At 34.6% G+C, this 25,210-nt stretch overlaps 2 long non-coding RNA genes across 10 annotated transcripts in view; both read right to left on the reverse strand.

Annotated features, from left to right (window-relative positions):
- LOC144287966 (uncharacterized) overlaps positions 1 to 25,210 on the reverse strand; it is an 846,727-nt gene that overhangs the window by 356,979 nt on the left and 464,538 nt on the right. The gene's annotated exons all lie outside the window — the stretch shown is intronic.
- On the reverse strand, positions 1,434 to 23,738 carry LOC144287964 (uncharacterized). The gene is made up of 3 exons (XR_013355873.1): positions 23,617 to 23,738; positions 9,443 to 9,635; positions 1,434 to 1,722 (listed from the first exon to the last, which is right to left on the reverse strand). It is a non-coding gene; the product is annotated as an uncharacterized LOC144287964 (long non-coding RNA).

Below are 25,210 nucleotides of genomic sequence, written 5' to 3' on the forward strand. Positions count from 1 at the left end.
CCATAGCTCAATGCTACATTTTGGTACAGCAGCAAGTTTTAAATTTGGAAGGGAACTAAAAGTGGCCTCTCAAGTGCAATATATTCTTCACTTACAACAGAGGAAAAATCTTGGTCCTCAGATTTCCAGTGGAAGAGGTGTCCAAGCTATGAGCTCAAATGAAAGAATCAACAAATACAGAAGGATTAATCACCATGAGTGAGCATCAAGGGAAGAAAACTGATTAAGATTTTCTAGAAATTCAGATATTAATGTTTTTAGGAAGAGTATAAAATGATATCTAAACACATAGGGGCACCAGGTGTCTCAGTTGGTTAGACATCCACTCTTGATTTTGGCTCAGGTCATGAAACAGGGTCATGAGATCAAGCCCCACAACAGGCTCTGTGCTCTGCGTGGAGTCTGCTTGAAATTCTCTCTCTCTCTCTCTCTTTCTCTGCCCCTTCCCCCCATGCTCACTCTCTCAAATAAAATATTTTTTGAGAAAATAATAAAAGCATAAAAATATGGGCTCACAAAATTATAATGATCAGGCATAAACATAATTTCAGAAACAAATGGGCAGAACTGGAAAAGAATACAATAGAACTTGAAAAATAATTGAAAATATGGGATACATGAGTTGTTCAGCCTGCTAAGCATCTGCCTTCGGCTCAGGTCACGACCTTGGGATCCTGGGATGATGTCCCAAGTGACGCTCTCTGCTCAGTGGGAAGGTTGCTGCTCCCTCCCTCTCTCTGACCCTCCCCCTGCTTATGCTCTCTTTCTCAATAAAATATTTTAAAATTTTTTTTTGAATAAAAATAACAAATTAAAATATTCAATGAACAAATTAAACAGCAGACTGGATATGGATAATAAAAGAATTAGTTAACTGCAGTGGGCTTTTTCAGTAAATTATTGAAAATAGTGACCAAAAGGCAGGGGGGTGGGAGGAACTGAAATGAATGCATGTTTAAAAAAATGAAAAATATGGATGCTTGAGTGGCTCAGCGGTTGGGCAGCTGCCTTCTGCTCAGATCATGATCCTATCCTGGTTGCCGGGATCAAGTCCCGCACCCCGCTCCTGCGAGGAGTTTGCTTCTCCTTTGGCCTCTGTCTCTGCCTCTCTCTTTCTCTGTGTCTCTCATGAATAAATACATCATTTAAAAAAATGAAAAATATCTTTAGAAATGACTCAGGTTTCAGCATAGAGACACACAAATATGGAAAATATATCTTTTGTCAAAAAAAAAGATAAGAGACATGGATAATAGAATGAGACCGGTGAAATATGAAATAATATGAAGAAAAATAATATAGGACACAAGTGACTTTGTAGATCACTCAGGACAATTCCAGAAATGATACCAGGACAAATTATGTTCACATGGGAAAAAATGAAATTATATTGCTACCTCAAACTATGTAAGATACAGTCAACAAACTCTTACTGAGCAATTATGTGCCAGGTACTGCATTTATTATTAGTAATTCAGCAATGATAGGTAGAGTATTTCCATTCATAAATATATTATACCTATGCCTCTCTTCCTCTTTTTCTCCACCCCAACTCTTCCTTTCCCTCCTTCTTCTTCTCTCCCTCCATCTTTGAAGTATTGAGCCTTCCTTCAAGGTGATATTTCTCTTTCCACCAGGGCTTTAATCTGTATACTTCTTCAGAACAATCTTTATATAATGTAAATCTGATTATGAGCTTCTTGCTTTAATGACTTCTATTCCCTTTGGAATAAAAAAAAAAAAAAAACACTCCATATCATGGCAAGCCAAGAGCCTTTTCATCTCTATCTCCCCAGCTTCCTGATGTATCATTAAAGTGTGTACACAAGGTCTTGAGTATTCTACTATTTTCAAGCCCCTCAAACACAATGTTTTCATCTTCTCATCCCTCTACACATCCGTCTATGCCACTTCCCTGTCAAGAGGTATATCATTACATGCAGCTTTGTTCCCAGGAGTTTTTCTCATTTTTATTAGGCACTATCTCTTCTAGGAGGTAAGCACGGACTATTTCCCCTTCCTTTCTATACAGCTTTCTGTCATAATACTTAAAGCATTAATTTATAGTGTTTGCTTTTCTAATTCCCTACTAAAATGTAATAAGGTCACCAAAGATAAGAAATTGTATACATCCTTAAGGTTTGGAACAATGATTACATATTTTTAAAGGCAGCAAAAATCACCTGAGCCAAACACAAACTTAACATATTAAATGATTCTTTTTGAAATTTTTCTATATCATAGTCATTCTGGACTTGTTAAATAATACTGTATTGGAGAAAATTACAGAAACATAAAGGACCAGGATACCAGAATAGTAATATGTAAGAAATGATTATAATGAGAGCCTTTGACTTCAGTTTTGGTCATGTGATTTACACTTTGCTAACAAGATGTTAGCAGAGGAGCTTCACGCAAGGACCTAAAATGTGCTGGATGGCGGGTGTTCCTTCTTGTGCTAAATATGTAACCAACTAGAAGAAAATGTCCTGTCTAGCTCACTGGTGGTTTTTTATTTTCTTGTTCTTGTCCTCTGAAAATGCAAGTGCATATGTAATAATTCCTTGCAGGTAATAGGATTCTGATTAAAAGGCTCTACTGAACTGTGACTTATCTCTCTACTTGGAATTTGCAAATGCTAATGAACTTGCATATTTTTCTTATATGCCGTACAGACATCCAGTTCACTTTGCTCCCACCTGATTTCCTGAAAAAGTAACAGTCTCGATCCATAATTGTCCTGATGTAGGGCTTATTTACTTAGCCAAAAATGTTCACCTCTGACAGTCACATATAAATCCCAAACTGAAGCTATGCCAATCAAGGTTCTAATTCGGAGGTAGACTATGCCTCCAAGACTAGCACCAGATTTGCTCTTTTGCTGAGCAGAATTCTATAGACAGGAAGAACTCTTATTGAAGCCATTTGAATCAGCCTGTTAAAAATTTTTTTTTTTTTTTGGAGAAGCTGTCTGACTCACCGGAGCAACATAAAGAAAAAGACAGCCCTGAGTGAAAAAAAAAAAATGAGGTCACAACAAGAAAGGAGTATTCGGGTTACTCAAAAATCTCAAATACCATAAAAAGTAAATCAAAGAGCCATAACAGGATTTCTGGAGACACCAGTGCTTCAGCAACTTGGCAGCTCAGTTTATTACAGTGGAGTGATAATGAGGCCATGCTTTAGGATCCAGAGTGGACCACTTACTCTGGTAGTGCTCCAAGACCACAGACTTCACCCCTAACCCAAATCAGAAGCCGTGAAACATTTGCTGTCAGTTACATAGGGGCTTGAATGATAGAGTTCTGATGGAACAGTGCAAATCTATCACCACCCACTGAAAAGGCAGGTCAAGGCACAGGTCCTATTGATGGAGCATGTGTTAGGTTGAACAGACTCATCTCAGGACAGAAATACAACATTACAGAGTTGAAGATTTATCAGTTGTCAGTTTTCCTCATGTTCTTTGTTCATGTTGTTGTCTTTCATAATTCATTAGCTAAAAATGGGCAAAGGGTCACTCATAGTGGAAGGTTACCTGGTGTCCTAAATCTAGTTCCAATGATGCCTGAGGTCTGAATAGCCCACAGGAAGAAAACGAGCCTTTAAAAAAAATAATTTGAGAGAGAAGACACGAGCAGGGAGGGGAGGCAAAGGGTGAAGCAGGCTTCCCACTGAGCCAGGAGCCCAACATGGGCCTCCATCCCAGGACCCTGGGATCATGACCTGAACTGAAGGCAGAAACTTAACCAACTGAGCCACCCAGGTGCCACCAAAATAAGCCTTTCTAATATAAAATAAGCATACATTCTTGGAAACAATTCTAGCGAAACTGGCATAACTATATTTGAGGCTATCAGCTAAATAAAAAGACATTACATGGAAGAAGCACAGGAAAATAGTTTTAAATTTAATTCATTTATAAAAGTTAGGTCTTATTGATACATCACTGTGGCTATAATAACAGTTCCTAAGAAAGGTGGTCATTGATATTCCATATGAAAGGTGTCAAAAATGTCTAATTAACAGAAAACACTTTATTGGTAAGGATGTTATAATGAGAAATATAACAAAGAGACAGATATTCATTTCATACATCAATAAAATATGTATAAATTCTAAGTATTCTTTACTTTGGTAATTATATGTATAACCCCATAAATAAGTTACTACCTGTGGTAAAATATAACCCTTCATTTTAACAAATGGGCTATCACTAACTGTGAGGTAAAACATGATATAACCAGGTAGTATCACTTGGTAACTTTTGGAAATGTTGGTCGTTTCCTACAAAAATAGTAGTTCTATGACTGAGATTTAAGTGGAAAAAAATGAATTTACACTAGAAATTCATGATTCCATATTAAAGAATTAAGGATATTTGGAGCAGCTGGGTGGCTCAGTTAAGTGTCTGCCTTTGGCTCAGGTCATGATCCCAGGTCCTGGGATTGAGCCCCACCTTAGGCTCCCTTCTCCCTCTCCCCTCTACTCATGCTCTTTTCTTGATATCTCTGTCAAATAAATAAATAAAATCTTTAAAAATAAGTAAATAAAAAAAATAAATAAAGGTATTGAACAAAACAGTACTACAAAAAATAAATAAAGGGGTTGGGGATAAAAAGAGAGAAATTGTAAGAATTTTACAGTGAGGATAAAGAACTCAAATAGCTTCCTCAAATAGTCTTCCTCAAAAGTGGTTCTGGCCTGACAGTCATGAAGCTCTACACTCAGAAAATATATACATGTATTCAAGCAGACACCACTCATTTTCAATCATTCATTGAGCAAAATGTCCCAAAGAAAGTGAGCTAGTAAGAAGAAAAATGAAAATGACACAAATTAGTGTTATCAAGCTTCATAATTATGAGCAGTTATGTAATCAAAAATTATGATCTCATGGTTATAAATTAGGAAATGAAGACAAACTCTAGAATAATATAAAAACAAATAATGGCTATCAAACCTTGAATAAAAATCATCATGAGAACCTGAAAAGTTAGGTTAAAATTCTAATGAACATTTTTACATCAAAGAGGCCTGTATCAGGAGAATATAAAATAGGTAAACATTAGAAACACATTCATATGTCATGATCCGATGTATCTTTCTTTACCATCTTAATATGCTCTCAGTAAGAGCAAAGTGGTAACAAGAGAACAAATAAAGCAGGAAACATTCTCATCATTAAAATCTCAGAAAACTTCCAAACTACAGTAAAAAAATGAAAAAAATAAAATATTAAAATGACATCTTCTAGGTGCCAGTGTAGACATTTAATAAGCTCTGGTTAGGGAATACAGAACATAGATGCCTGAAAAAGAGAGTGGATTTCTTAAAAACCTCTAAGTATAAAAAGGCAGAAAATTTTTATTTAATGTAAAACAAGAACTGATCAAGTAGATTGAATATTTTCCCAGGTAATTAAGCTCTGTAGACAGATAATTTACATGAAAATAAGTTAATGAAAATATACCAACAAAATTAAAAACACATTAGAGAAAATAAAAACTATCACAAGAAAAGTGGCTTTTCAGTCAAAAAACAATAGTGGGAGACTTTTGGTAACACAAAGAGTACTTATAACTCAAAAAAAAAAAAAAACCTGGGAATTCTAGGAAAGTGTATTTGAAATGAGAGGCAGGATAACAGAAATATAGACTCATTGTACAAATAAGAAATACGTGGGGCTATGTAGAATTATAGTGTCAATTTCTATGAATATCTTAATGGAAACATTTTATTCATGAAAAATTTCATGAAAGCTTTCAAAAGGTATAACTTTCTATTTTAAAAAGAGTTCAGCATCTAGTTAATAGAAAAGAACAAGAAAAAGAATAAAAAGGAACAATTTGAAGATTGTACTCTTCTCTCATTGATACAAGAAGCCAAGCAATGACTTAGGCAGACTTGTTTTTTCTTCTTTACATGATAATTCTCATTTCTGTAGAGAGAGCTGTGTTGTCTTGACCGTTTTCACAGGGGTTTGTGTAGACAAAGCTAGGAGCATCGCTTATTGTGCTTGTTCTCAAAGGTTCTGAGGTCACAGTCGTTGTCGTCTGTGCTGTCTCTCTGCCACGCTTCTTGACTCCCAGGACTGTGCTCTGCCTCCCCATCCAGAAATATCCCCCATATGCTGCTCTCACAAAGAGGGACTCAGAATCTCGGAGAGGGTTATGCATCTAGCCATACATAGACTCTAATTTGAATGATCCCCTTACAGAGTTGAATGTTATTATGGAAGGACAGGAGTCTAAGGCCAGAGATTGTGTGCACTGAATAGCCTTTAGTAAGCCTGGAGAGAAGGATTCAAACCAGATGGGTGCTGCTAAAAACAGGTGTGCAAGAGAAGGTGCCCATTCAGCAGTTTTAGTATAAAAGAATAATTTGCCTAGGGCTGTCACAGCAGCATCTTTAGAGTAACGTACCTACGCAAATTCAGAAAATTGTATTGTTTGGCTTCGTTATATAGGATTTCTCTGCAAATCAAGTGAAAGCAACCACTTTGCTCGATCCTCTACTTTATAATTCTTTTCCTCACTCTGTCCTTTTGGAGAATATTAAAACACAATTCACTCTCCTTCAATTTGTGTGGAGATGAGACTGGATAGAAGTGCCACGGAGCTGACAGGTCATACTTTAAATTAACTTTCCCAAATAAGAATTTAATCTAGTTTCAATAAAAGAGTTATTAACCACTTTTAATTAGGGAAAGCAGGCTTGAATCTGGGGTACTTTCTTCAGCTCCCAATGCAAGGACTGATCATTAGTCACTGATGGTATCAGGGCTTGTCTTCAAAGGGCTGTGGTACAGAGGCCCACCAAACAAATCTCTGGAGAAAGGAGAGGGTTTGAAATGCACAGTGCTGGGGATATTCCACAGTTTGACTTGATTTGCAAAGGCTTTATCTTGGTGTCAATACAGAGTGTCTTCCTAAATTGACTTTTGGCAGTCGCTAAAGACAACCAACAAGGGCAAATCACAACTAATAAAATATGTGAGCTTATCCTCACCACAAGAAAGCAAGCTGTATTTGCTGAGTAGAGCCGCATACATGAGCAGATCTGAAATTCTGTGACTGCTTAATCCTATCTTTCATCACACCTGCTTGATATCCAATAACAAGGAGTTTTGCTTGTCAGTTTACAAATCAATGGCAGATTTAGGCAAACGTGAGGTCATGCGACCATAGGCAAGTAACCTTTTGCACCCACCACATGTGTCTCTTAAACCCTATAGGTGTGGGCAATGATATACAAAATTGGGAGAGGGCTTGTATCAATGCTGAAAAGTTAGAAGAATACCTTACAGTTCATATTTCATAGACCTTAAGGCACTTCTGCCAAATTAGGTACAAACTGAATTGAAGTAAGGATGAAAGAGCAAACTCGTTTCATTAAAGAGCTTGGAGAGTAAGCAGAAGGAATCTTGATAAAGCCTCATAGCTACTTCTTAACCTGAAAGGGAGACAGCAGAGCATGAATGAATGCCAGGGCGATGTTAAGACTTTCCATTATGGAGGTTGTGTAAAATGCAGAGAAAGTCACTTATCAAAACTTCTTCTGAAAGTGATAGAATAAGCAGTTCAGTAGGGGATCCTTCACATCAGATGAGTAGCACAAAGTCTACACTGTCAAAATTCATCTTGTCTGGGGCTACAAGCCAGCAGAGTCCTGATGCCTTTTTGGCATGGGTGATTGCAACATGCAGAAATGAGCAAGCAGTGAAAATCATCAGACCTGTGAAAAGATACAAGGTGGAAGAGGCGGCGCTGCACAATCAGAAGAATCAAGAGAAATGTCACTCTCTGAAACAGGTTGTACTGCACAATGTTCCAGGAAATGCTGCCTTGGGTCTGCAAAACTTCTGCATAGTGACGGTGAGGGACTGATTCAAAATCAGGGAAGAATGGTAAAGATGGAATTACAGTTATGACTTAAACTATGTTATAGACAATGAAATATACACAGAACAGTGAGCCACATCACCTGCTCAAGGAATTCACCCAGAACTGAGGAGGTCTGTGAACATACGAAAAAGAAGATGGGCAGACACAGTATATCCAGGATTTCCAATGTACTAATAATTGAAATTTTAGAGTTTAAAAGCTAAAAACAAAGGAAAATATAATTAAAGAAAATACAGAACATACACACACACACACACACACACACACACAAACTATTGTCCAACGTTGAAGAAATAACTGAAGCTGCAGACAAATTGAATGAGTTTACTCAGTATCAGGAGAAACTGATCAAGAGGCAAATATGTATCAAGATAAAAAACAAAACAAAACTATAGTAGAAAGACATACAAATCCAAGGAGAAGAGAAATTTATTTAATGATTCATCAAAAATTTTATTTTTATTTATTTTTTCATCAAAAAATTTAAATGACTTGCTTACTTTGAATGTTTCAAGATGTATGAAGATATGACTTTAAGAAAGAGAAGAAAATATCAAGAATTCTCTAGGATGTTGTCTTTTTCTCTAATAACTAGATCAAGACAGCCACAGATATAAAGGGATAAGAAAGACCACCACCCATATATATGCTTAAAATATATTTAGAGATTGAATAATTAAAGACTACAAGAACAGGAAAGTACAGATATAAGACCATGATGATAGACAACAAAGAAACTCTGGAAATATTAGAGTTGTATTTTTAAAATATTACTATTTTGGTTATAACTTAATGCAAATTAGAAAGAAAACTGCCTTAGGATAGGTAATATGTAACAGCAATAAAATTTTATAACAACAGTCTGAGTCTAAGTGTAAATTATGTCAGTAAAAACTATAAATTGAGGGAAAGTTGGAAGAAGCTAAACATTAAAATCTTGAGGATATATGCTGTCGTTTATAATTAGAAAAACAAAGATGTGTTTTTCTAAACATTTGAAGGCAACCACTAGTGGAAAAAGCATAGATATTTACCTGCCAAATCAATACATTACAAGGAGGAAAATATAAAAATAAATAAAAAATAAAAAATAATAAAAGGAGGCAACTAGGAAATAAGAGAAAGCAGAAAGCAATCATAATGGACAAACATACCCATTTCCCTGATAACCATAAATTAATTCTAAAAGCTATAATAAAAACACAGACTCTTAGAATGGGGGGAGGGATCAAAATTCCATGATATACTCTTGACAAAATGCATACCTAAAATAAAAGGCAAAGAAGGGCTAATTTGCTGAATTAATTGTGTTTAAATGCTTCTCAGCATGTAATTGACAACAGCAATTCTCAATACAAGTTTAATCAGCCTATAGGACCCTCTTGAATAACTGAAGGCATTTCCATCTGAAAGGATTTTTTTAGCACGCTACTCAGATGTAAAATGTGTTAAAAAATAATGTCAGAGAAGCATATTACAAACTGTCACTCAGAGTGCCCTTAGTTTTACACAAGTTTCTGTATCTCCGGTTTTACCTGGTTGATGGGAATATGGGCCATTTTATTGCATTTATATTTTAAATTTTCTGAAAAATATTTAGAACACAGCTTATTTTAGTAAGAAAAAAAAGAATAAAGATGAATCAAAGAACTTTGCCCATCCGGGAAGTGTGGAACTTTCTCATCCAGGTTTCTGTGATGGTTTGTGCATCTTTTCCGGTGGGTACAGCTTAAAACAAAACAAATATTAAGGTTTTATTTAGAGATTTGTAAGTTCCAGTTTCATTTTCTCTCTTTCATTAGCGTTATATTCAGCCACTAAAAGTGAAGGAAATTGAATAAAGGCAAATTTGAAATATGCAGTAGCTCACACAAAATAGTTTAAGAACCACCTAGAAAGTGTTTTACATAAATATAACACCTAACACTTAATAGTCTTCTGCCTCTTAATGTGCAGCTTGCACTATTAAAGCCAATTGCAAAAAAAATAAAATAAAATAAAATAAAGCCAATTGCTTCCTATATCCCTTATAAAACAGAGATGCCACTTTCTCCTCTCCAGAGACTAATGTGATAAAAAAAAAAAAACTTTTTAACTTCAAAAATCTGTTTATGCCTTTCCCACCCCCAAAAAAACAAAAAAAAGAAACAAAACAAAAAAAATCCTGTTCTTACACAGTAGACAGCACTTACCACATAATAAAATATTAAGAATCAAAACACTAAATCTAAACTAATTCGAAATAAGTTCCATACCTACTAAATGTCTCTCTTGATATTATTTAAAATGCACAGATGGTAATAAGAGATAACGCAGATAAATCGCACATAGTGATGTGATTCAAAAACCTTTCCCTTTGCCTAAAGAATTTGAATTCGGGGAATTAGTAAGATCGCTTCTGTGAATGTTCAGAATAACTTATTTAATAAGACAAAAACATAATAAAAAATTTCTAGAAAAGCTAACATTTATATGACAATAATATTTTGTGAAATTCAGAATGATCAACATTTGTATTATGATTTTTTTTCTTCAAATTTCATGGCTGTGACACACACACACATAACTGTATTCTCAGTTCACAGCATAAATACTTGCACCAGCTGTTGATGCCATGCCTTGTTTTACTTTTTGTTATTTTCCATTTCTCCCTGATGAAGACCACTCTCATGTATTTAAGTTACTATTTTAAATATGTAGACATCTTTGCATAGCATATAGCGTTATTTATTCTTTCTTATATAGTATTCTTTTCCAATTTCATTCCTTGCTTACATTTCTTTTTCTCTCTCAGTGGATTCATTGAACGCTATCTATAAGCTCTTTCCAAACTATTGTAACTTAAGTTTTTGCTTTTAACTGCCACATATTATTCCACATTTTAGTAGTATATAACTTAGTGGTCAACATCACAAATTCTGAAACCTAGCAGTCAGAGACAATATAAAGATGAATATAATCCTATCTTTTTAGAGACTTGTGGGATCATTGTAAATATATAATGAATTTTTAAGAGTTATAAAAAGCAGTATAATTTTCTGCCTACACATAGTCATATGCACACATCCAGGAAAGGAACTGCTATGCCATAAGGAATAGACATTCTTCGTTTCAGTAAATACTGACATATCACTTAGAAGCATGTGGATATTATTTGCATTTACAATGAGAGCTACCGAGTTTCTCTACACATCCTTGAAAATAAATTCTGCGAACTCTCTTTCCAATTTTTGTGACTCATGGATATGCGTGACTGCTTAATTTGCATTTCTGATTATTATTAGTAAGTTCCTAGTCTTTGAGCACCTTCTGCAGATTCACATCCCTGTTCAAAGCACTTTCCATGCTTTACTGCTACTCTATAGTGACTGTATTTTTTATTTGCCAGAGCTCCCTTTGCAATCTAGATACTGACCTGTTGTAGACATGGAAATATGTTATCAGAATATATTATACATCTGTAAATTTAATGAAGTGACACATTTTTAGTTTGGATGGAGTAAAATGCATTATCTTCAAATCCAGTTTGTGCTTTTGGAGTCCTGCTAAAGACATCTTCCAAGCCTAGGTCATTAAGATAGTTTTCACCACTTTCTTCAATTAGGTTTTTATTATCTTAATCCATTTAACATTCACCTTTATATGTGGTAAAACTGGGATTAAGCTTTATTCTCCATGGCAAACAATTTTCCGGACGTTGAACAAATAAGCTGTCTTTTCTCCATTGCTTTGCAGTATAACCATATTTCAACCTCTTGTATGTATGTAGCTCTATTTTTTAGCTCTATATTCTGTATACTGGTTAATCCATTATGATGCCAATACTGATTTTTATGGCAATGGCTTGTAGTATGTTTTAAGGTATAGTAAGATAAGTCCTATTCTCTTGGCTCTTCTTTTAAAAACATGCCCTAACTCATTGTGTACCTTTATTAAACCCAAAATTGTAGATTTTGTTGGATACCTCTAAAAACCCAGGTGAAATACTTCTACCATGTTGACTGTGAACCTCCTTCTTAATTTTAATCTTAGTATCAGTAATAAACTTAATTATTTCTATGAATACTTTTGGAATTCTTGGTTAATTCTTAGAAACCTTTTTTTTTTTTTTTTTGTTTTGTTTTTTGTGGTTACTATCAGAATGGTACTTTATCTCATTTTGGTGTTATTGGTGCTACCATTCCTGAGTGAAAGCTATTACTTTCATATTCAATAAGTTCATTGATATTTGAAGTTTCATTTCATATTTTCATATTCAATAAGTTTACTGAAATAGATTATTCTAATAATTTGTTGGGTCTGCTGGATTTTCTTTGTAGTTGATTATAGCACCTGAAAAATGATAGATTTATCCCTTCCAAACATTGCACAATTGTTTTCTGGCCTTATAGCATTCACCATATTCACAGTTCCATCTTAAAAGGCAGTAACAATAGCAGACATCATTGTCTTCTTTCCAATTTATTTATTTTATTTTATTTTTATTTATTTTTTTTCTTTCCAATTTAAAATGAAGATGTGCTAAAGTTTCTTGATTTTGGCTGTAAATTTGGGTATATAGCCTTTAATAAATTAAGGAACTTCCTTCTTCATTTCTAGATTATGGAGTATATCTTCCAGTCATGATCTCAGGGTAGGTAGATGGAGTCTCACTTCAGGCTCCACGGACAGTACTGTTTCTACTTGAGATTCTCTCCTTCTCCTACTCCCTCTCCCCACCCTCTGCTCACACATGCTCTCTTGTGCTCTAAAACAAATAAATCTTTTTGTTTTTTTTTTTTAAAGATTATTTATTTATTTATTTAAGAATGAGAGAAAGAGAGAGAGAGGGAGAGAGAGAGAGAGCAGGAACAGGACGGAGAGGTAGAGGGAGAAGCAGACTCCTCACTGAACAGAAGCCGGACCCAGGACTCAATCGCAGGACCCTGGGATCAGGACTTGAGTGGAAGGCAGATGCTTAGCCAACTGAGCCACCCAGGCACCCTAAATAAATCTTAAAAAAGAAAGAACCACTCATACAAGAAAGTTAACCTTTTCTTTTGAAAAACTGTTCAATCATATGTTTTGCGTATGTGTGTAATCTAATAAAACAAATGAATAAGCAAAAATCAGAACCACATCTATAAGTACAGAGAACAAGCCAATTGTTGCCAGAGGGGAGGGGGTGGGGGATGGGCAAAATGGGTAAGGTGGAGTGGGCAATACAGGCTTCTAATCCTGGAATGAGTCATAGGAACAGAAGTTACAGCATAAGGAATATAGTCAATGAGTCTGTAATAGTGTTGTATGGTGACAATGGTAGCTACACTTGTGGTGAGCACAGCATAACATAGAGAAGCTGAATCACTATGTTGTATATCTGAAATTAATGTAACATTGTGCGCCAACTATACTCAAAAGAAAAATTGTTAAAACTTACCTGTAAAACTGCCTGAGTCTGAGACTTTTTGAAGGTTGAACCATAGGGTTGGACATGGGATGAGGTGAATTTCCCTTTTTTGATTACTGGAATATTTATTCTCCTTCCAATTCTAGTATTTTTTTTTTTCAGAAATGAATTCATTTTTTCTAGATGGTAGCCTAGCAAATTATTACTTTACTATATATTAACTATCTATGGTATCTATAGTTGTTCTCCACAATTAATGGATTCTATTAAATGTTGTAGTGTACTCATAGGGAAAAAAATCATTAATTCTCAATCCCCTTTCAATAGAAATCGTATAAATTAGCTGTTCTTTTTTTATTTCCATAACCCAAGATCTAATTATTAGAAGCATATTTTCCAAGCTAATAATTGTGTAAGGTATCTAAAATGTTTAGACATGACACAATATAAACTAACAGATGTATTATTTAATGAAGGCAAAGTGACATCCAACTTACTGGTTAAATAACATTTATGTACCACTCACTACATATTAAAAGCTCCTCTATTCATCCAAAAAATCTTGGGGAAAGCATTTTCAAAGTTATAATAAATAAAAAAAAAGTTAAAAACATTTTTAATATCATACTGCCTCTCTACGTCTTGGAATTAGGATTGTAACGGATTCCTAATTGGTTGTAAACCAGCTCTTTTAATGACACAAATATATCCCCAGTTGTAGCCTATTAGATATTAATAGTCATGACAGAGGGGATTCTCTGTCCACTCTTCTTGAGCATGGTTCATTTTATGGTTTCCCTCTTCTTGGCTTCAACTTTTCTTTATCTCTCAGCTCAAGTTCATACAATATGCTAATAAATTATGTTTTTCACTTCAATGTTAAACACAATGATTCATTTTAACCAAACTTACGGCTAAATTACACCCCCCCCCCTTTTTTTTTTTTGGAAACCTTGAAACAATTTATTGAGTTGCTTTATACAAGATTAACAATTTCCATACCACCCCCCGACACCAACATACTCGCGCTGCACAAAAGCCACAGCCCCTCTCACACCTCAGGAGCGGCTGCACCAGGGACAGCCCTACAGCCCCAGGCCCCAGGCCCCGCTCTGCCTGCCGGCCCGCCTGGCCATAGCTGTGGAAGTCATTCACTCTTTCATTACCACAAATTTCTATCAGATTTCCATCTAGTTTCCATTCCAGATTTAATATCAGTAAATTTAGGCCTGGAGAGTAAAGCAGATGGATAAGTTAGCCAGTGATGTCCAACTGATCAAAAACAATGTGATATACCTACTTGGCTGTGATGTGTCACTGATGCATACAGTTTTAGATATTTTTCTAATATATATGTTTATATTTCTAATACATATCTATTTTTCACTCACATGCGTGTGCACACGCATGTCTTCTCTAAAAAGGGGGTAAATGTTTGAATCAGTTATATTCAGAGTGGCATAGGACCAATTGTCATAGGACCAATTAAAGAGCTATTTGTTAGTCCATCTTTTTTTAGTTACATCAAGATTTTACCATTCTGCTATCTAAAAGAGCAACTAGTATTCTAATCTCCATCAAGAATATAGATTATATGTATATATATTAGTGTGTATATGTATAGCATATATGTTAGCAAAGAAATGGCAATGCAATTGAAATTTCAAGTAAATTAATCTATCCTCATCTTAAACACAGTTAAAGATAAGTCTACTATAGAAGAGAGAGAGAGATAGACGAGTGAAAGAGAGAGTTACACTGATACTAGGTCTAAAAAAAACCCTAGACTTGGAATGTGAACTTTTTGTCATGCAGGAAAGATTAAGTCACTTGAAGATAATAAGGTATAAAACAGAATTAGTGCCTTTATTCTCTATATTAGCAATGAAATTTGTTTTTGGTAAAATCTGATTGCTGTAAATTCCACCCATTAGGAATAAAATATGTGCATATAGATTACAGAAAGATCAATCAATCGATCTATCTGTCTATCTCAACTTTCCTCTCAGAGCCATCCCTGGAATAAATGTCAAATTTCTAGGAGGGAGAAAAATGGAAATGATTCCCTTCACACTTAACAAAGGTAACAATGTATGGATTTTTTTTTTACTTATTTTTTAAATATTTTATTACTTTATTCATGAGAGACACAGAGAGAGGCAGAGACATAGGCAGAGGGAGAAGCAGGCTCCCTGTGGGGACCTTGGGGATCTTAACCTGAGCCAAAGACAGATGCTGGACCACTGAGCACCCAGGCATCCTTTTTTTTTTTTTTTTTAACTTCTAAGGATACTATCAACAAGTGAAAAGTCAGCCCACAGGATGAGAGAAAATATTTGTCAATAATGCATACAATAAAGATCCAATATTCAGAATGTATAAAGAACTGGTATAATTCAAAAGCAAAAAAAATTAATTAATTAAAAATAGACAAAGGGTTTGACTAGACATTTCTCCCAGGAAGATATTCAAATGACAGAAGACCACATGAAGAGCTCAGTATCATTTGACCTTAGTCAAATGCAAATCTAAGCCTCAGTGAGATACTTCACACCCATAAGGCTACAATAATAATAACAACAAGAAGAAATGGTGAGGATAGAGAGTAAATGGAACACCCTCACAAATTGCTAGACTGAATGTAAAATAGTGCTGATACTATGGAAAATAGGTTGCCATTATTATATAACCCAACATTTCCCATTCCTATATATATATATACCCAATATACTTGAAAACATATGCCCATACAGAACTTAGGCACTAATGTCCATGGCAGCATTATTTGGAATTGCTAAAAAGTGGAAACCCAAATGCCATATATGAATGAATGAATGAATGAATGAACGAACGAACTGTGGTATATACATTAAACATATACTATCCATCCATAAAAAGGAATGAAGTGCTAATACATGCTTATAAGCATATATGTACCTCAAAAACATTAAGCGAAGGGAAAGAAGCCAGATATAAAAGGTCACATATTGAATGATTGTATTTAAATGAACTATCCAGAATAATCAAATTTCTGGTTGAGTGTCTGCCTTTGGCTCAGGGTGTGATCCTGGAGTCCTGGGATTGAGTCCTGCATCGGGCTTCCTGCATGGAGCCTGCTTCTCCCTCTGCCTGTGTCTCTGCGTCTCTCTGTCTCTCTCATGAATGAATAATAAAATCTTTAAATAATTTTTTCTAAAGTTTCAAGAAGTAGTTTAGCTGTTGCTGGATATGTCAAAGTGGGAGGAATGGGCAGCTTTCTTTTTGTGGTGATGAAAATATTCTAGAGTCAGATGGTTTTGATTTTGTACAACATTGTGAATATAATAAAGCCACTGAGTTATACACCTGAAGATAGTGAATTTTAGGGATGCCTGGGTGGCTCATCAGTTGAGCACCTGCCTTCACCCCAAGACGTGATCCTGGAGTCTTGGAATCAAGTCAGGCATCAGGCTCCCTGCATGGAGCCTGCTTCTCTCTCTGCCTCTCTCTGTGTCTCTCATGAATAAATCAATAAAATATTTTAAAAAAAAACCTCTTAAAAAAAAGATGGTGAATTTTAAGATAATAAATGAAATCACAGTAGAAGGAGGAAAAAAAAAATCCAACCATTTAAGCTGTACAATTTGGTGTTCCTTTTATTGCTGGTAGTATTCCATTGTATAAATATATTTCTATTCGTGCATTTACCACTCAATGAGCGAATTCTTTTTAGTTCTTGGCAATTATCAATAATGCTGCTACAAATACACATGCAAGTCTGTTTGGATGTGTTCTCAATTTCTCTTGAGGAGATATCTAGAAATACAATTTTTGAAGCTGTCAAATGATTTCAAAAGTGGTTGAACCATTCTGCTTTCTTACCAGCCATACATGGCATTGCCAGTTGCTCCAATTCTGTGCCAACAGTTGGAATTGTCACACTTTTACATTTTGGCCGTTCTTAGTGAATGTGTAGTAGTAACTTACTGTGATTTCAGTGTGCAGCATCCATGATAGCAGTATTCCTGCAGGCTACTATAACAACTACTGTAGTCTAGGTAGTTTCAATAAGTATTTCTCACAGTTCTGGAGAAGTCTCAGGTGTAGGTACCAGCAGATTTGATGTCTGGTAAATGACCTGTCCCTGGTTTACAAACAGCTGCCTCCTAGCTGTATCCTCAAATGGTGGAGAAAAAGATGGTCTCTCTGTCATGTTTCTTCCTACAAGATCACTAATCCTACCCATGAGGGCTCCACCCCTCCATGACCTGCCTTCCAACTTCCAAATGCCATCACAACGGGGATTAGGACTTCAGCACATGGATTTTGGGAAGATACATTCAGTCCACAGAAAACACTAATAATATTGAACATCTTGAAATAACTGTTATTCATATATTTTGATAAACTGTCTAAATCATCTGTCACTTTCTTTTTAATTAGATCGTTTGCATTCTCTTAATAAGCTGAAAGAATAGTTTATGTATCTTCTGGCTAGATCTGTTTCTGACATGTTTTGGAAAATATTCTCCTGGTCTGTGGCTTGAATTGTCTTTTTATTAACTGTGTTTATATAATATAAAAAATATTTAATTCAAATAAAATCCAATTAAGCTACTTTTTCTTTCGTGGTTTATCAATCTTTGCCTAAATATTACATAATATTATGTCTCACATAAGTCTATAGCCCATTTTGAATTGATGTTTTTATATGCATTAGTAATAATCAAGCTTCACTGACACATTGCTGACCACACAGCTGGATATGTGGAGATCTATTTCTTGATTATCTGTTTCATTGAACAATACATCAAACCTTACACCAAAACAAGTCCTTATTACAGATTATATAAAGTCTTGAAATCAGGTCATGAATGCTCTCCAATATTTTCTTCTTTTTCAGCAATGCTTTTGGTATTTTATGTTCTTTGCATTTATATTTGAACTTTATCATCACTTTGTCAACTTTTATAAAAATGCCTGTTGAGATTTTGAGATTTCACTGACTTTATAGATCTATTGGGATGGTCATAACAACTTATCCATATTGAGTCATCCAATATTGTATTTTCTCTCAGCAATTTTTTGTAATATTCAGTACATATAATATCCTTACATATTTTGGTACAACTTATGCTTATGTATTCAATATTTCATGCTATTATAAATGATATTTTTCATTTGCTTTTTGACAAGAATTAAAATAAAATTTTTGAATATTGATCTGAATCTTTTTTATTGATCTGAATCCTACAACCTTGCTAAATACATTTTTTTATTTCTATAAGTATTTGTTATATTAATATAATTTCTATAAGTATTTGTTATTTTTTAATAACCTATAGATTTCTCTTTTAGATTTGAGAGAGCATTCATGTGAGATCAGGAGAAGGGGCAGAGGGAGAGGGAGAGAGAGAATCTCCAGCAGGCTTCCTCATTGAACCCAGAACCCAACATGGGGCTCAATCTCATCACCCTGAGATCATGACCTGAGCCTAAATCAAGAATCAGATGTTAACCGACTGAGCACCCAGGCACCCCTATTCTATAGTCTGAAGGTATGGCTCTGTCATTTGTCAATGGAGATTTTCTTCTTTCTTTTCCATCTATATACCATTTTTTCTTTCCCTATTGCACAGACTAGAACTTCTAGCACAATGCTAAGAGGAAACACAGAGATTAGCTATCTTTGTCTGATTCCTGAATTTAGGTGGGATCTTTTAGTCTTCCACCTTTTTTTTTTTTTTTTTTTTTTTTTTTTTTTTTTAGTCTTCCACTATTTAAGTGTGGTATCATGGTATCACCTATAGTGATTTCATAGAAACACTTTGTTAGCTTCAGGAAGTTCCCTTCTCAGATAATCTTGCTGGAGATTTTCATCATGAAGTGCTATTGAATTGTATATATTTCTCTGGATATACTGAGATGGTTATATGTACTGTTTTTTATTCTGTTTGTATTGGGAATTACATTGATTATGGAACATTAAACTGCTTTTGTGTTTCTGGGGTGAAATTCATTAGGTCATGATATATTACACATTTGGTTAATCACTAGATTCAATTTGCTAAGATTTTAAATGAGTTTTTGTCTGTGTTTATGTGGTATATATGCCTGTATTTTTCTTTTCTTATAATATATTTCTCTTATCTACGATTTTGTGAGCTGACCTTATCAGATGTGTGAGTATATATGCTTTTCTCTTCTAATTTCTGGATGAGTTCATGTATAAATGATACTATTTCTTCTTTAAATATATTCTAAAAATCACCAGTAAAGGCAGTTTGTGTGTGGTTATTAAAAATGACTTCAATTTATTTTATAATAGTATGGCTATTCATGTTATCTATTTATTCTTGAATGAGCATTTAAAGTTTGTCCATTTAAGTTTTTTTGAGGGTTATTAGCAATAAATTTTTCATAATATCCCCACATTATATTTTTAATGCATATAGTTTCTATGTTGGTTTTCCCTATTTCTTTCCTATCATCCTGACATTAGTAATCTGTGCTTTCATTCTCTTTCCCTCCCTCTCTCCCTCATATTTTTTCCTATGTCTGTTTGAAAGTTTTTAGATTTTATTGATCTTTTCAAAGACCTAGATGCTATTTTCTCATCTAGTTCTTAGTTTTCTGCAGTATTGCAGTATTTCCTTTCTTTTGTTTAATTTGGATTTCATTTGCTTTTCTATTCCTAGTTTTAAGGTGCAAGACTAAACCATTGATTGAGATTCTTTCCAAGTTTTCTTATGCATATTTGATTATATAAATTTCCCATTAAACAAGCTTTAACTGCATCCCATAAGTTTTATGTTGAGTTTTCATTTGCTGTAACTTATTTTTATTTCATAAATATATATAAATACCTAAAGGCTATTTAGAGTGTAACTTTTTAATTATTTTGGAGTTTTCTAGAGTATGTGAGAGAGATGGAGGGGAAAAAGGAAGGGAGCAAAAATACGCAAGAGGAAGTTCTAGATTAATACCATTGTGGTAGGAACATATTCTGTGAGGTTTTAATCTTCTGAAGTCCACTGTGATTTGCTTTATAGCAGATAATATTGTCTATCTTGGTTCCATGTGTTTTCAGAAATAATGTGTAAAAAAGGAATGTGTATTTTGCAGTTGTTGGGTATAGTTGAGTATAGTGGTTAAGAAGTTCATTCAGATTTCCTGCTTATTATATTTTTATTTGGTCAATTACTGAGTGAAATACATTGAAATATCCAAAATTCACTTAAAATTTGCCTATTTCTCCCTTATTCTCCCATCAGTCTCTGTTTTCTATATTTTGAAGCTGTTCATTATGTGAATATTTATAATTATTATGTATTTTTGATGTATTGCCCCTTTCATCATCAGGATATGTCATTCTTTAATACTCCTTCCCTTGAAGTCTACTGTATCTGATATTTATATAACCACTTCAATTATCCTATGCTTCATATTTGCATAGTATATTCTTGACTAACCACCTATTTTCAATCTATTTCTACATTTAAAATGTGTCTTCTATAACAAGTATTTGATTCTTGTTTTTTAAAACCAGTCTAAAAACCTCTGCGATTGGATTTAGAAAATTTTGTAATTTATGTACTTATTGCTATAGTTGTTCTATGTCTACCAAACTGCTATTTATTCACTTCTTTCAACCCTTTGATTTCAAATTTAATATTTTTCATTCTTGATTTTAGTTGTTCATTCTCCATTTCTTATAACTTTTGATTGAATATTAAACATCTTATTATTTTTAGCAACTCTATTGTTATTATTCTAGTTAAAACAATAATTCTAGTAGGTAGTGGACTTACCTGATTCAAACTGCAAATGGAGTGTCTTTCACTACGTGCAGCTGCTGATAACTCCATTTTTATGGTTTCCTACTGCTGCTGTCTTAGCTTGAATTTCTCTCAGTCTCAAAATATGGTAGTCAACCAAAGATTTAGGTAGAGATGTAATATACATTTTCTATGGTTTCCTTGCTTCTAGCACTCTCCATAACTCCAAAATTTTATCTATTCTCTGTACTTTAACACCTCCAGTTACCAGGATTCACCATTCTCCCACTCAGGCTATATAGTGTTGGGGAATATAATGATTTAGAAAAGCACTAAACTCACAGATAAAGCTCTGTGCAGGCCTACTTTTCAATAATCAAATGTTTTCTGACATTTTGATTTTTCAATGGGTCTCCTACATGTGAGTAGTGAAGCCCCTGCTACTCACATGTAGTTTAGCTGTCAGCCATGGATTTGGGTCAATTTATGGACTGAATTTATTTAACATTTTTTAATGTATATTTTTTTTGTTGGAGTTTGAATTATGCACTGAATTTAGATCTCATTTCTTCTTCAGGCCTCATGCTATCTTGATTTCACTTCAATTTCCAGAAGTTACCACTGCCTTGTTCTTTAGCCTTTGTAACTTTAGCTGGTAAGACTATAGCTTTTCTCAGTGCTATTTTTGGTAACATATACTCATGGGGCTTAGCCAGCACTCTCACCTTCTAATCAGAGAGTCATAATCCTACTCTTCTTTGGTTGTAGTTATTTTGGAATTAAAACCCCTCTCTCTACCTCCTTTTTGACATTTTTCATTCTTCAGATAGCCCTTTTTTTATTCTAGTGTTTTTAATAAGTAGTGTCTACCTTGAGTTCTTGTAATTATTTCACTGTTGTTTTATTAAAATAAATTCTCCCCTGGTCAAGGTTTGGGGGAATCATCTGTTCCCATAATATCTTTCTAGGGCTGGAATAAAGACAAGAGTGTGTCTTGGGACGAGGGTGGAGAGGATAGGCTGCTGCAAAGGGCTACAGATTAACTGATAATCATCCCTGGAGGCACTGCAACATTACAACCTTGCAATAAAGTATCTTCTCTCCCAAACACTACTTGGAAAAATAAACCTTAACTGAACAACAACTCTAGTCCTGCACTGTATGAGGAGGTAATCGCACTATTTCTTCACTAATGGTTAATTAGGGTTGGCAGTATACTGGAGAGTGCCACGCAATTCTTCAAATCATCCTATTCCTCCAAATATTGACATTCTAATTATCAGAGTGTGTAGTTTTGCAAAAACACCCAAAAATACTAATTAAAAATACCTGGTATGTCAGCAAATTTGAATTAGGCACAGAAATTGACCATGAGTACAAAAGGGCTTCCCTGTGGAGTTTATATATAAATTTTGTCCCTGTCTGTGTTTACTTCCAAGTATGCCTGGTAACATTAAAGTGGAATCCCCCAATCAGGTACCCAGTATGAATTCTAAGAGCCACAGGATATAATGAGCTATCTCACTTCTGTACATCACAGACTCTCAGATTTAGTTCCCAAGCAGAAGAATTCCAATTGGCCCCCACTACTACTTCCTATCTAATTCTGCTTTTTAAATTTATTTTGTCTACATGCTATTTGCTATCCCATACTCATATCTATTTCAGTTTGAAATACAATTTCCATACTTGCAAGGTTAAAAAATAAATCCACTTGTGGAACTCAGCTGAAAAGGGAAAGATGGGATCCCTGGGTGGCTCAGCAGTTCAGCGCCTGCCTTTGGCCCAGGGCATGATCCTGGAGTCCCGGGATCGAGTCCCACATCAGGCTCCCTGCATGGAGCCTGCTTCTCCCTCTGCCTGTGTCTCTGCCTCTCTCTCTCTCTCTCTCTCTATCATGAATAAATAAATAAAATCTTAAAAAAAAAAGATTGTCTAAAAAAATGAAAAGGGAAGGACTATCTTACCTTCTAGGTATTAAAGTTAAGAAACCGAAGTTGTTAAGGATATCTAATCTCTGACTTTCTCACTTATCCATTTATTTTTTCCATTACCTCTTCTTCCAAGTAAGATCTGTGTGCATTAGTGTTCTAATATGTAAGGCTACCCTAGGCCAAATTCTCCATGGCACAGAGTTTTTGGAGAAACTTAAAAATCTTCTCCAAATTGCACTGAATAATATTGACGGTAGGAGAGCCTCTTCTAATAATCTGGGCAGAGAAGATGTTTGCCTTACCAGGTAAGTGGAATAATAGTCTGTCTATTCATATACGAAATAATAAATGGCAAAAAAGGGAAACAGTAATAGCCCCAGGAACAAGAAATGTGCTTTGAAATAAAACAATGATTAGACATTTTCTTATTGAGATCACTATTACAAATATCTTTTCAAAAATCCTAATTGTAAAGTTGTCCTAAAACAAATAATTCCATTTCACTCTCTTCAATGTACTTTTCTACTTCTTCCTTTATAGTTGTATATACCATGTTCTATCTATTGTGTAGTACTTTGTAAAACAAAGGCACATTATATAAATGTGAGAAGTCATTATCATGTACTTACTATGCAAGACTGTACAATGCCCAGAGCAGTGAAGGGAAGGGAATTCTCTGAACAGAGCAATTTTTTGCATGTTGCTGATACGTTTCTCAAATCACAATCATTTCCATGGAAACAGTCTGTGATAATGCAAAGACAGCCACTGTCTTCTAAGATCCAGCAGAAAAATAATTTTGTCTCTGAATGCAAAAGCTTCTTAGTCAATCACAAATATTGTCAATAATTAGCAATAACAGCAAGGGGAATTCAATTATAGGCAAAGCAAATTGCCTTTTATTTAAATGTTCTCTTTTTAATGCATCCCAGTGTGAAAGTCCCTCTTTAAATTAGTGAAAGCATGTGTAATCTCAATACCTCCACTGGGGGTTATAGGAATATATGCAGTCTTGTTCTTTTGTTGAGTGTTTAGAGGCTTAGGACAAAATTATACTGCTGTTGGTACTTTGTAATGATAGATATCGATAGTAATTTAGATAATTAAGTGTATTCCAGCTTTATTTCAATTTTCTCCAGTTGTAAAATTCTTGTCTGCTAGCTTAATATATTCATGTTTATGTAAATTTAAATGCAATCATAACCATTCTATAGTCATTATCAAAACAGGTTGGACCACTTCATTTCATTCTCGGATGCTTTTTAACCTTATAGAAAGGTCCAACAAATGTTCTACTAGAAAACAACAAAGAGGATTCATCTAATCGTGGTTCCTGTCAGTTGGGTTTAATTTTTGCAGTAGGTATCATTTTAGCCAATAGTAGAAATGTGAAAAGTTTATGAACAGGAACCATGGCATCTGGAGGAAGAACCTGAGATGTCTACTCTTCAGTAACTTCATTAAAGAGACAAGAATAAAAGAATTCAATTTTGGCATCCTGGGGAAATTTGCCTTGAGGTCAAAGTTTATCAACTGGTTAGAACTCTTGATTGTACATCCCTTTGCTTTTCCTTTCTTAAAAGGTATCATATACCTAAAAATGACTATCCTGACCACTGAACTGTAGCATGGCACAGAAACATTGGATATGCAAATTAGAGCACAAGTAGGACTGAAAATTTTAAATATGGGAAAATAGAAGCTTTAAGTAATTTTCTCTTCTAATGTGTAAATGATGGTATTTTCATCGGCTCTATTTAACGGTGACATATTCTTAGTTGACTTATCTATATGAATATTAGAAATCAGTTTGTGGTCACAAAACAGGCAATTTTGGTGATGTTAACTGGAAACAGGTGATTTTATATATTAACTGTTTGGGGGGTTTTGCCTTATTATAGGTTGTGTCCCTTTCAACAATTATAATTCAACTAAGGCTAGAAACTATCACTGAAAATTAACCCATTACCTAAAATAGAGTATACTGCAAACTGCAAAAGATAAATGTAATAGATTAAAGATGGTTAAAAAATACTTTGACACTCCTCCCATTGAGCTAATCCCCCATCTTGAATCTGGGCTTAAATTTGTGATTTGATTATTAAAACATTACAGAAGTAATGTTCTGGGATTTATGAAGCCAGATCGAAAGGAGTCTTGCAGGTTCTGTCCCAGTCTCTTGCAACACACTCTCTGGGAACCCTGAGCTTCCAAGTGAGAAGC

This window comes from Canis aureus, chromosome 17 (genome assembly GCF_053574225.1).
Source record: "Canis aureus isolate CA01 chromosome 17, VMU_Caureus_v.1.0, whole genome shotgun sequence".
NCBI classification, from domain to species: Eukaryota; Metazoa; Chordata; class Mammalia; order Carnivora; family Canidae; genus Canis; species Canis aureus.